The sequence below is a fragment of the Eulemur rufifrons genome, chromosome 1, assembly GCF_041146395.1.
Source record: "Eulemur rufifrons isolate Redbay chromosome 1, OSU_ERuf_1, whole genome shotgun sequence".
In the NCBI taxonomy this organism is placed as follows: Eukaryota; Metazoa; Chordata; class Mammalia; order Primates; family Lemuridae; genus Eulemur; species Eulemur rufifrons.
The window spans coordinates 61,328,928-61,342,688 of NC_090983.1; the positions used below are offsets into that span (position 1 = coordinate 61,328,928).

A 13,761-nucleotide genomic window follows, 5' to 3' on the forward strand; every position below is an offset into this window, starting at 1 on the left:
CAGACCCTTTCAATGAGGCCATGTGGCTGCAGGGGCATTGATTTTGTTCCCTTTTGGTTTTGTAGGGGTGATAAGAACCTCAGCCATAACTTGGCAGTATCCCCAGGTGGCATCTTAGCACCCTGGTGTACTAACCTGAATCTCAGACACTATCATACAAATATTTGTATATTTTTTCTGACTCATTCTCGTACTTTGAGATATGATGTTTTGCTCTAGGAAAAAAATTTAATTGGGCAAAATTATTGTTACTAATGATGGTCTTCCCCTCTCCATCTTGTGAGACAGACATGTAGGACAAATCCGACTGTTTTAGAATTTGACTTTTCGATGTTCTTGGCCAGGTCAGAAGAAATTTGACAGCCCTTCAAAACACTTTTGATGAGTTTCATTCACTTCTGTTTTTATCCTCAAGTCTTGTTTGATAAATCTCCTTCACCAGTGATCCCTGACATTTTTTGCACCAGGGACCAGTTTCATGGAAGACAATTTTTCCATGTATCAGGGGGTTGGGGAGATGGTTTTGGGATGATTCAAGCACATTACATTTATTGTGCAGTCCAACCTCTTTGCTAATGATAATCCGTATTTGCAGCCGCTCCCCAGTGTTAGCATCACCTCCTCAGCTCCACCTCAGATCATCAGGCATTAGATTCTCATAAAGTGCGCACAACCTGGATTCCTCCTGTGTGCAGTTTACAGTAAGGTTCATGCTCCTTTGAGAATCTAATGCCACCGCTGATCTGACAAGAGGTAGAGCTTATGTGGTGATATGAACAATGGGAAGCAGCTGTAAATATACAGGAAGCTTCGCTTGCTCACCCTCTGCTCACCTCTTGCTGTGGACCCAGTTCCTAACAGGCCACAGACCAATACCAATCCAGGTCTGTGGCCTGGGGATTGGGAACCTCAGTCCTTCACCCTAGATTCTGGTGCTGACTTTTTTGTGGTTATTTAGGACTTGAACTCTGCAGTAAGATGGATCTGGAATCCAATCTTACTTCTACAATTTTCTGGTTGTGGACTTGTATAAATTACTAATCTCTCTAAATCTCTGTTTCCTCAACCAAAAATGAAAATAATAATAGCACTTGCATTATAAGATTATTGTGAGTATTGAATGAGTTAATTTATGTAAAGATCTTTGTCAAGTTAGTACACAATTATTGCTGCTATCATTATTATTACTTAATAATGACAATCTAAAACCTATGTTGCAATTTGTCCCTTGCTTAAGCGTTTGTTCGATAGTTTATGATCCTGGATCATACCCACCCAGTTCGTACAAATCCCACCATAATACTCAAAACAATGTACTTAAGTATCTTCTTGAAAAAAAGAAAATAGCTACCATTTAGTTCCTATTGCCAAATACTGAGCTAAGAACACCATAGATAAATCGCATTTAATCCTTATAGCAAACATACAAAGTATGAATAACTATTTTTACTGTTTTATAAAAGAGGAAACTAAAGCTCACAAACGTTAAGTGATATGCCCAAGTTCACAGGAAGTCACAATGTTGGGAAGTCATAATGTTGTAACCTACAGTATTTTGTGGCAGAGATCACCATAAATATGCTGCGACCCATTTCCTCTTCTCCTGGACTCACAGACTATATTTTCCAACCTCCCTTGCAGTAAGACAACTCCATGTAACTGGGTTCTAGCCAATGGAATGTGAGTGAAAGTGATATGCACATCTTAAATGCCTGGCCTCTTAAAATCTCTCATTCAAAACCCCCTAGGCTTTTCTTCCCCTTCTACCAGGTGGATGTCAATGACACATGGTGAAAATGGCCATCTTCATCAACCTGGATGGCTGAATAACTACATGGTGTAGTAGAGCACGTTCCCCAACTCACTCACTTTGCCGACCGACCTGGAACTAACCAACTCTGTGTTTGAGATTTAAGCGTCATAATCTTTTTGCTTAATCACAGTCTGATGTTACTATAACCAATGTAGTATCCAACTTCAGAGTATTCTACCTCTATTTTTATATTCTACTGGCATAAGAACTAGGCAGAGAAAGGTCACCAGTTGCTGAGTCACAGAGGAACTTTTGAAATTTTTTCAAGTAACATACCTGGAATAAAGGTATCTAAGCTTTTAAGTAATTATTTCAAAGTATTATAAAATGAAGCCAATTAAGTAGAACATTATAAATTTCAAAAGCTTGCTACATTTAATATTTTCCAGTTATCCAAAATAGTAAAAAAAAAAAAAAATAGCTTTAGTCATGGGATACAGCCCCTTATGAATTGCCTTTTAAAAGGTTCTTAAAAATTAGCCACTGTATCCATGAGTTTGTGTTTATCTATGTAACTGACACATTTTTAAACTAAACTAAATTTTGTTATTCCATACAAAGTCAATTACATTTTTTAAAAAGTCGTGATCTACCAAAACCCTCTGCATGTGGGGGGCCATTGAGTCCAAAAATTTCTTAAAATGTTGTCTTCCTTTAACACATTGATTAGCAACAATTATGACAACCAAGTAATGCTTTTATTTCACAATTTATTCAGTGCTTTTCAAAATGTACATTTTAATCTACAAATGTTAAAATTCAATGTCCAATGCCATGGAGAAAAGGTAGTCTAATGTATAGTCAAGAGAAAAACTTTTAAAATCAAGCAGTTCTATCTTTAAGTCTTGTCTTTTGTATTTACAAGCCATGTGACTTTGAGAGACTTACCTAAAATCTCCTGGCTTCATTTTTCTCATCTGTAAAGTAAGGGCAATGATTATCCCTCTCTCAAAGATTGGAAATGAGAAATAAAAGGACATTGAGGAAAAGCAGATCAACTGACACAGAATTGCTCAATTAACACTAACTTTTTAAATGCCATGATGCTTATTAGCCCTAAAATTTTTCAGAAATATTTTTTCTGAATATTTTATATTATAATCAAATAATATCTTTCTATTATAAATACTGTGTAATATTAGACATGGCAGATAGAAAAAGTGTGAATGATCATATTAGTATCTGTTATATCTTAGTAAGAAGACATGTTGTGAATGAAAATTATGTTTCCAAAAGATTTGGAATTTTTATTTCAGATTCCAGGAAGCAGAGATTTAATGGCTAATATTTAAATGACAGGAAAAAGATTTTTCATTTGGGGTCAAAAGCTTTCTCTTTTTGTTAATGTAATGATGTCAAAGGATTGCAGAACCCCATTCCTCTAGCTTAATCTGATCCCAAATGATGATGAAATAGAATATTCATCAGTTCTCTCTTCTCCTGAGAGAAGATAAGTTAGGAAATGAGTCTCTACTCTATTTAGAGATTTATTGGGGTTTTTTCTTGTTCTTTTTTTTAATAAGAGCTAAAATAATTTTAGTTCTCAATCTTCTGCTTAACCCAATACCTACTTGTCTTGCTTTCAGATGTAATAGCTGCTTAATGTTCTCAACACCAACTCATGACACCTCTTAAAAATTGCCCATATCCAACTTATAGCTATAAAGAGAGTAGAATCAGGAGGCCATCAACTGATTTCACGTATCAACTTGGGAACTTTCTGGTCACAAAGACCCTCCCTACACACATCACCCCACTGGTACGTGGAGAATGTTCTTTAAAGAAAGCAAGTCTGTGTGGTTCAGTAGCACTTCTCAGTGGATAATTCTGAACCTTCACTTGAGCTTCTACCCTCCAGTTGTTTCCACAGAGCCAATTATAATTCTGCCCTTCCCCCATTAAACTCATTCTCTTCTCTTCATAACAGCCCTGTTTTCTATTCCTCTGTTTCTGTTAACGACATCATTATCTTTTCATTAGATCCAAATAGAACCTTTGGTCATCTTTGACTTCCTCCTCTCCTTCAAGTTCTAAAATTAGGCACATCTAACTCTGAATTATCACCCATATTCAGCCTCTTACTCTCTGTCTCCATAGCTGCTTCTGTAGCCCAGTCTTCCCTCACCTGTCGCCTAGGCTGATGCATCAGGTCCATATCTGAGCTTTTGACCCCCACTTGCCCTCAACCAACCCAATCCCTAATCCACTCACTATTATCTTCCCACAAAACTCTCCCTAAAGCATGGATATGGCACAGATATTCCCTTGCTTAAAACACTAGGATAATTTATTAAGATATCAATACATACTTTGTTCTCACTATATTTTCCTTTCTTCCAAACTAAACCTTTCCAAGCTATTAGACAGACCTGGGCTTGCTTTTTAAACAGGGGAAGTTGCAAGCAAGGTAGAAAGCAGGACTTGCTTGCAGAAAACTGATTTTACCAGCTTCTATTTTTCCACAGCTTGAGCACATTGAAAGGATTATACTCTAGGGCATGTAGGAGGAGAATTTCTTTGAGGAATCAAGATGTCAAGCATAACACTGAATATGAGAGGATTCTTCTCTTGGAAAACTTTATTTCTTGGGGGAATAGAAAGAGATTCACCCCTAGATGATGCTGGCAATGAAATTAGTGGTGGGTTTGGTACCAGAAGGAGAAAGCAGCAGCTACCTTAGGGCAGAATCTCTATCACAGGGGTGGGGAGCTTGTGAGGGTTGGGGATGTTCTTTGGAAACACATATTAACAGCCTTTCATGTGCAAGATGTTCATTAGGGATAGACACCCATTAAAGAAAGGAAGAATGAGGACTCAGGATTGGGTAATTAGAACAATTTAACCATAGTGTAAACTTGATAACAGGGAACTCTGGGAGAAAAATTGCCCATGAGAACTGTCTCAGCCACAGGCTGCCCTGGGAAGGGTGCCATCTTGGATGTGGAGGTTCTTTGTGGCTGAAGCAAACCCTGAAAAAGCTGAGAGGTAGAAGCTGTCTGCTGAGGGCACACAGTTGATCTCCAAGTCCCTCTGTGAAGAGGGACTGGGGCCAGCATCTCAGTGTCTCCTCAATGTGCCATCCTCAATTGAGTATCTCAGTGTTTGCAGGCACAGTGAGGGCTGGCCTGAGGGAGAGCCTTAGCACTGCAACCTTTTGAGATGAGAGCAACCTTGCTCAAAGACTCTTTCTCCTTCTCAGTTAAGTATCAGTCATGATTAAGTGCTAAGGTCTATTGCTGTTAAGAACATTGTCTCTCCAGCCTCATTCCCTTTGAGCACCACAGATGACAGTAAGTCAAGACAAAAAAACACAGGAGCTAAAGCCCAGCCTCAGAGTACCTGGCAGCTGGCAAAACTTGCAAACTCATCAACAGCCAAAGTAAGTACCAACAGGACCCATTCATGGACATAGGTGAGCATTTCCAGAAATTTTCAAAATTATTTAAGAAAGATAAATCTCTAAAAAGTTAGGCATCCTTAAGCCAAGTGGTTGGAGGTTGAATCACAAAGATTTAAACATTATGTATAGGCAAGTCTAAAATTGGAGCTACAGTATTTACATATTTGTAAGTTTGCCTTTCTCACTAGATAATAAGTTTCACAAGAATAAAAACATCTCTTAGTTGTTCATAAGACATTAAATACACATGTCAATGGTGTGAAAGGATTTATTTTGTACATTTATATTTGGGGTCTAAAATTCAAATAATTTATTAATATATTTAGATTGCATAATTTTACTTTCCATAGCAACCGAGTTGTTTGTTAAAAAAGGATTTTATTTTTAATAAACATGTGCATACATCTAAACTATAAGTTATCTAAAATGTGAATAAATTTTATGGCATTGTAAATTACCTAACATAGTTTCTCCCCTGCGTATGTTTGGGTGAGGGGGTAAAGAGGGATGTTATGTGCTTGTGTAATGTATATGCAGAAAAGAAAAAGAACAAGAATATATATAGTTATAAAAAAAATGAAGTCTGTCTCAGAAATCTGCACTTGAAATTAAAAAAATCTTTGAAAATCCCTGGTCAGATTCTATAAAATAAAGAGAATAAAAAGTTGAAAGTGAATAAACTGTTGCCAGGAATGGTGGCTCATGAGATGGGAGGCTTGCTTGAGGCCAAGAGTTCAAGACCAGCCCGGGCAACATAGGGAGATCTCAACTCTATAAAAAATAAATAAAATAAAATAAAATAAAATAAACAAAATAAAATAAAGTAAAATTGTTACTACCTGTCAGGCATTGAGCATGCAAAATGATTAAGACAATGAAACAAACTCCCAGTCATATATAAGTGACATTTGTATGTGCTTTCACTTACACCTTCCCATATGAAGAACTAGGGAATTGTTCATAATAATCCTCATTTCACATTTTAGGAAACTGATGGCAGATTCCTACCTGAAAATAAAAATATAATTTTGAAAATGATAACTGATCCAACACCTTTCCTTCTATGCCATGCAAACTAGCAACAGATGGCAAGTTGAAGACATTCTTACATAGGAATATATAAAATAGCATTCATTCATGTTTTCATTCACTCAGTCCACAAGAATGGTGTGAGCCCAAGGATCGGTGCACCATGTGATGGGGATATAAAGATAAAATAGACCAGATGCCTGCCCTGAGAATGATGACAGTCTGAAGCATATGAGCCTGTGGAGGATGGGGAGACAGGATGTTCTAGGATGTACTCTTAAGCTAAATCTAGCAAGAAGGATAAGTAAGAAATGTCCATGAAGATGATCCAGGAGAGGAGATTCCAGGGTGAAGCATATGCCTCAGGGGGTATGTGATAGCAAATCTTTACATGGATAAAAATTGGAGTAAAAGATAAGGGAAGCCTTACCCTGGATGATGTTATCTACACTACCAAAGACTTTATTCTGTACACAATGAGAGCCATTCAATGACTTTAAGATGAAGAATTAGGATTTTAGAACCAACAACCTTGCTGCTTTCCTGAAAGAACACCAGCAGCATCAAGGAAAGTGAAGCCACATCAGTAGTCAAGTGGAGAAGTGGTGTGGTCCACACTAACAATGTGTGAGCAGAGAGGGAGGCTGGGGGAATTGTTTCGGAGTTAAGAGGTAGACTGAACTGGATTTCATCATAGATTTCAAATAATAAAATTAATGTCTAAGAGACGAGATTTATTTTTCCTCTGGGATAGGACAAAAACAAACAAGGTGGGAGAGCAGGAAGTTGAGCAAGTCCATGTTGGGTTTTTCTGTTAATGAGGAGGCTAGATCTCCTGGTACAAGGGAGAAAAATGGCTTAGTGTAATGGAGGTGGCACAGCCACTATGTGAGACGGAGAGCAGCATGTAAAATGATCTCGACTTGGTATTGTGGGCCCATCTGAGAGTCTTCGTCACACACTTGCAGCAGCTTCGTTATGCAAGTCAACATAACTCTTCTTCCAAGGTCATCGGAACCCCAATACCTGATCCATGGCTCTATGGATCCAGCTCTGAGGTGCTGAGGGGCGGTTTGACAAAGGGATGGGAGTTGAAATGTTATTCCAATAGTCCTGAGCTGAGTACAACAGAAATCAGGGAGAATTGGAGCTGAGACTGGAGGTCTCGATGAACTAGAAGATCAGGGATAGTAGGAGAGAAAAACACAGAGCACAGAAAGGAAGGACCAGTATTGAGAGGGTGTCATGTCAAAAAAAAAGCATATTGCAATTTATACCTTCTGAATTCATATATTATTTCTGCATAAGGTGTAATAGTCTTGTTCAATATTTCATTATACAGGATAGGATTTTAGAGGTAGAAGGGACTTCCAAGGATATTTATTCTCTTGCCCTCATTTTACACATGATGAAAGTGTGCCCTACAAATCAGGCAGTCACCTAGGGCAGAGATGAGAATGAAACACTGACTTAGCCCAGTGGTCTATACCCCAAATAAAGCTAAAATATTAACAAAGATTTTTTTCCAGGTGAGGTGAGTAACATGCTGGTGTTATAACAAGGTTTGAGGGAGGCACATCTCACACAGACACGTGAAAACCCAATTGTCACACTTATGAACTAGAAAAAGAGCATAAAGTTTTGTTAAACACGTGCTAAACACAAGGCACAATCATGAGCACTGATCAATATATAACCCCTATTCTTAAGGAATTGGCAATCTAGTAGCCTATTAAGAATTCATATTGTAAATTAAATTAAGTAATTATTGAAGTGATATTCTGGAAAACCAGGAATCTAAACTATCCCTAAAGTAAGCAAGGTTTGTTATAAAAGGCGTGAACAGTTGCCTTTTTTTTCTTGTGGAATCACAATTTTTATCATTAAATAACTAGAGAATGTCATAATTTTTATGTTCAGGGTCCTTAAATTACAGTTTTTGAGAATAACGTGCCCTAAAAATGAAATACATAAGCTGGAAAGTTATTTCACATTTTTACTCTTCTGTCTACAATATTAAACTGTGTTCATTGTTTCCTTAGCTTTTTCTGCTAACTACCAATTTCTGGCCAGACTGGAACTAAAATTGTGTACAAAATGCTTAATTTTTTTCTCAACAATTATTTTTTATGTTCTTCACCTCTGGTGAAATGACCTCTACCCATCGTATCATTTTATAAGAGGCAATCAGGAGCTCTAAAGAAGAAAATATATATTTTATTAAATTAATTTAAAAAGAAATATTTGAACATGAAAATCTGCATAGCATAAATATTTTATATAAGAAATAGCAATAAAAATTAATATTTAGTTATATTATTCATATGTAAGGGGAATAGCTGCTAATTTGGAAGCCCTGGTCCTTCTCCTAGAATATGCCAAATAGCATGTATGGAACAATTATGCTGTACTATATTTTACAACTTGCTTATATTAACTGTTTTACTGTTTTTAAACTATACTAATGATTATATTTCTCACATATTTTCTTGAGTGCTCACACACCACAGAGATATAATATATAAATAAATTAATGCAAAATTCACATAACCACTACAACCAAATTGGAAAGAGCCCAATATAATACATATTAAAACTTCTCGATGAAATGTGAGACTGAGATTTGTACCAGCACATTCCTCTTATGTGCATATTGCAACATTTAAGTAGGCTGGGGAAGCTCCCCCTACACTGGCTACTCCCTGGGAATGAGTTCAGTCTTTAGGACTATGATCCTTTTGGCTTGGCCTTCAGAGCACCATTTAGAACTGTCATAGATGTCCTAATAGCCTGAGAAATTTAGTTCAGATTCTCAAGGTTCTTGACTCCCACAAAATAAAGTCTCCTCTGGGAGGATCATAAGATAGAAATCATTCCTTGGAGTGTTACTTTTCTATTTTTTATTTTTTGGTACAAACTTCTTCCATGAGACCTCAAATGGTTAAAAATAAGATTGCATAACAGATTTTGAAGATCTTACCATCCTTATCGATGTGTTTTTATTGTGTAATCAATCAGCACCAAGAAATCCCTGAAAAATATTTAGCCCCTGAAATGATTTTTAAGTAAGTTTAACTATCTCTTTCTCACAGACTAAATAAAATATCCTTAACGTGTATTTTCATAGTCCTCACCATCCCTTCAAAAATGAATTCATGCAATTAATGAAATAGCAAGAGACACTTGTCTTGTTTCTAACTGTAACCTATTTCCTGTTAAAGGAATACTTATTTAAGCTATATGTGGACAATAGCTTAGTACAGTGGTTTCAGAGTATTTTCCCAAGACCAGCAGCATCAGCATCACCTGGAATTTGTTTAAAAAAGGAAATTCTGGGGCCATACACTGGGCATTCTAAATAAAAAACATTGGGGGTAGGGCCCAACAAATTGTGTTTGAACAAATCCTGTAGGTAATTCTCATGCAAACTAAAGTTATATGACTAGAATTCACCTCACCAGCAGAGGCCAATTTCTTAGTCCAATAAATGTTGCTGTACTCAACAAACATTTGTTGAAGAAAGGATATGGGAAAATGAGTCATAGTCTGTGAGAATCTTCACTCAGTCTTAGATTCCCATCTAGCAATAACTAGAAACACCAAACCTAGACATTATCAGATAAAGCTCAAAGTATTCTTTTATTAGTACTTGGCCACAATATGCCGCCATTACTCTTAATCACTGACTCACATGTAAATTTTATATCCCAATTTCAGAATGAGTGTATAGAGCTGTATGCCTCAGTTCCTCATCACTTGACTAGGCCCAAGGTGCCGGCAAGAGATGGACATAATAGAAGAATACAGAACCCACATCATTCTATTCTTTCCTCTTTGGGAAGTCGGAAAGTGCTGCTCCCTGTTCTTTGGAAATAAAAACAAGAATGGGAAATACCACCTCTGCAGATCACTTAATTAGCTCAAACTACAAAATGAACTCAGTATGATTGTTGAAAATGCTTCACAATGGAAAACTAAGATATAGTTTAAGTAAAAGTGAAGGCAATTTATTTTTAGCTTCTGTGACATTTAAAATGTGTAAAACTTTCTAGGTAGTGGCTTGAACGTGCTTCTACTCACATGTGCCATTTCTCCTGGGCAAAAAATTCAAGCACAAGGGCAGGAGAGTCAGTCTCCTACTGGATCCCTCGCTCACCCACTCTATTCCAGGGTTCCCCTCCTTTACAGCCATATGGAGAGAAGGTGAAATTATCAAATTTGTTAGCAATGTGCCAGCAAGTAGCTATAATAAAGAACAAGCTAAAGAGGGAGATGGTCTTACTGCTTTTATATATCTCTTAATATACTTCCATCACAAAAATATTAATAATTTCTGGGGCTTTCAAAGAGTGGTGAGGGCCACATCATATTTATTTTTATTTGGCTTAATTTTCCTGATGCTTGTTCAGATCTTGGGTCATTTGGAAAACCATAAAGTAAAAATTGCATACATATTTTTATATATGCATATTTTATATGTGTGTGTGTGTGTGTGTGTGTGTGTGTGTGTTCAGGAAACTCACTAAAAGCACCACTTACAAAAAGATATGAGAAAAACTAGTGAGGTTTTTTATTTTGTCAAGATCTTGTTAGTCATGTTTTGGTTTTGGATTTGCAGTCTGTGGAGTATTTTATACTTCTCAAATTTCTTCTGTTCACTTGTGACTCTCAAACCTAATAGAAATCTCCTTTTCCCCTTCAAGTAATACTTGTCTGCTTCTAGGGCTATCAGGGGAATACTTTTTAAAAAATTGTTGAAACCAGCTCAAGCAGTGCACAAATACACACTGAATAGAAATATACTGAAAAGCAGCCGTCAAAACAGCCCAAATAATCTAAAAGCTCATTGTAAAAAATACAGAGAACAAAGTAAAAGGAGTGCCTTAAGGGTTTAGTTTCAATTTCTCCAATAATCCACCATTTCAGTTGGAGTTAATTCCCTAGACTGTGTACATATGGATAATTTAATTCCACAGATAATCTCTAATATTTGTTTTGGGATAAAATGTCAAACTTTTCCCACTAAACCTTTTCACCTCCCCTTTGGACAAGTGGTCGAATGGGGGGATTTGTGGTTACCTCTCATTCGTCTGGCCCTCTGTGCGGAGGGCAGGGCAAACACAGAGTGAAATGGATCTCCCTACTTCCCTCCTCCCATATCCTCAGCTTCATTTTGCCAGGTTAGGGCGGCGGGCAGGGAACAATGGAGTAGGGAAATGTAAAAATCAGAGTGTTGTTCTTTTTTCTAACAAAGACATTTAATTTATTTCATTAACAAGGGAATTATTCTACTATTTTAGTGTGATAGACAAAACAAAATCCTCTCAATGGAAAGAAAATGGATATGTGGTTGGTCTGTTTGGAAAGGCAATATTGAAAAAAGCTTAGGATTTTGAGGCAAAAAGTATGCGTTTCGATTGCAGCTCTGCTACTTGCTAGCCAAGCGAACTTTGGAAAGTTATAAAAATCTATGAATCTTAGTTTTGTCACCTATAAGATGGGTATAAGACTAATTTTTTCACAATGATGTTATAAGAATTACACAAGGTTATGCACATGTAAAACACTTTTAAGCCGTAACTGCTGCAGAGTTGTTATTTATAAAGAGATAAAGTATGGGTAGAGAACTGTAATATTGGGTGTATATGGGACCAGAGTGTTTAGGAATAGCTGAACTTCAGAACATCTCATTGCCAGAAGCAGTCAGTGGAGTCTCCCGTGGGCTCCTAATTTTTATTCCGCATAATCATTCAACATGGTCTACATACAGGAGCTGCTCACTACATAGTTGCTAACAACTCACAAAATCTTTCTCCAACAGACAGATTGATAGTCCCTGTGCTCTGACTGGCAGAAGATAGATAGCTGGACCATTATAAATAATTTGCTTTTGTAAAAATTATTATCTACCTACATATTTATCTATCTATATAAATGTTATAGTAAACAAAAGAATTCTCAACTAGTAGTAACCAACTGTTAAACAATCAAGACCTCGATTTTGTTACAGATCTTTTTTACAATGAATTGTAATCTAGTATGTATAAACAGGGACCAAAGGCTATGGAGTTCTAATTTATATTTCTCTTCAAGAACCTTCATGCTCATGAAATAAGTCCCCAACTCTGGAAGACATATATTTCCCTAGGCAGTCTACAAAGTTGCTTCATATAATACGGAAAAATACAACAAATTTTGCTTTATAAGTAATTATAAGTGGTTTCTTTTTTATTTTGTTTCTATATATTCAAATAAAGGATTTATTTTTTAGCTGCAATCAGCATCACTGGAGTGAATTAATTCCAAATAGAGAGAGTTGCTAGATATAAGATTCAACACCTAGCATAAATATCAAAGAATCAAATAATTGCTATTTCTTAATGTGTTCATCAGATCATTCTTAGCTGCAAGGGCTAGAATCTCAACTCCAGCTAACTTAAGGAGCATAATGAAAAATGCACTGGCTCTCTGTACTTCTCTCTCTTCTCCTTGCACATTACCCTCCTTCTCTCCTGCTGTCATAGTTTTTCCATCTTCTGTTAGGAAAGCAGTAGCATGGGGCACATATACCAATAACTGTACCATGAGAAAAAATAGAGCGTTTCCTCTTGCACCCTGGAAAATGCTCTGAACTTGACTGAGGGCACTTCTTGGGCAAATCCTGGGTTGTGTGCATGGGGATGGGGTGGTTGAGATGAGTCTAAAACCAGAACTGTAGAAGGGAAAATAAATCTGACTGTTTGGTATAAGGACAAATTATTTTCATTAGTAAAGAATGTTTTAGAAATTCCATTAACTTCTGTAATAATTTGAATGAGTACTTTTAGCTAAACAATATAAGATGAGAAGATACTTTGAGTTATTATTGAAACATTTATAATACCCTATAAAGGACTGCACTGCCTTAGACATTACTTTAGATGAAGGAAAAATCCAAAACATAATTGTTAAATTCGAACAAATTTTCAAAATAACAATTAAATCAATGTGTGATATTGAGGACTTTATGGTGCTTCAACATTTTAAAAGACAAAGCTTTCTATTACTCCTTCTGAGAAAATTAACTCACTGAAGACTTTCAGCATCATATTCTTCAAACATAACATTTCATATCAGCAGGACTGAAAAGACATTATGACCTCCAAAGAACACTTCAAAGTAAATCACTCTTTCTCCAGTTTAAACCATCAAAATAGTGAGGAGAAGGATATATATCAAATAAGGACTTTGACAAGAGCTGAGTTTTACCTGCCTTCTCTATTTTGATAGCATTCAATGGTCGGTCTGTTCTACAGGTTAAACAAACTGAATTAGCCTCATCACTGCAGGACTTTTCAGAGCCTTTGATGGGCTAACACATAACCTTTTCAAACCTATTTGACTCGCAGAACACTTTTAAAAATTTCCCCTACCCCAGAATAGTTTTTATTCTCTTCCATAACAGTAATGCTAGTTAGCAACTACTTTCCATATATTTATGACCTGGAGCTTGCCAGTCCATTTATATTGTATAGTCTTC

At 36.5% G+C, this 13,761-nt stretch overlaps 1 non-coding gene across 1 annotated transcript; it reads right to left on the bottom strand.

The window, feature by feature from the left end:
- Nucleotides 1-7,770: 7,770 nt before the first annotated feature.
- LOC138388147 (small nucleolar RNA U13) lies at nucleotides 7,771-7,874 on the bottom strand. Its single transcript, XR_011234088.1, has one exon. It is a non-coding gene; the product is annotated as a small nucleolar RNA U13 (small nucleolar RNA).
- Nucleotides 7,875-13,761: the final 5,887 nt, after the last annotated feature.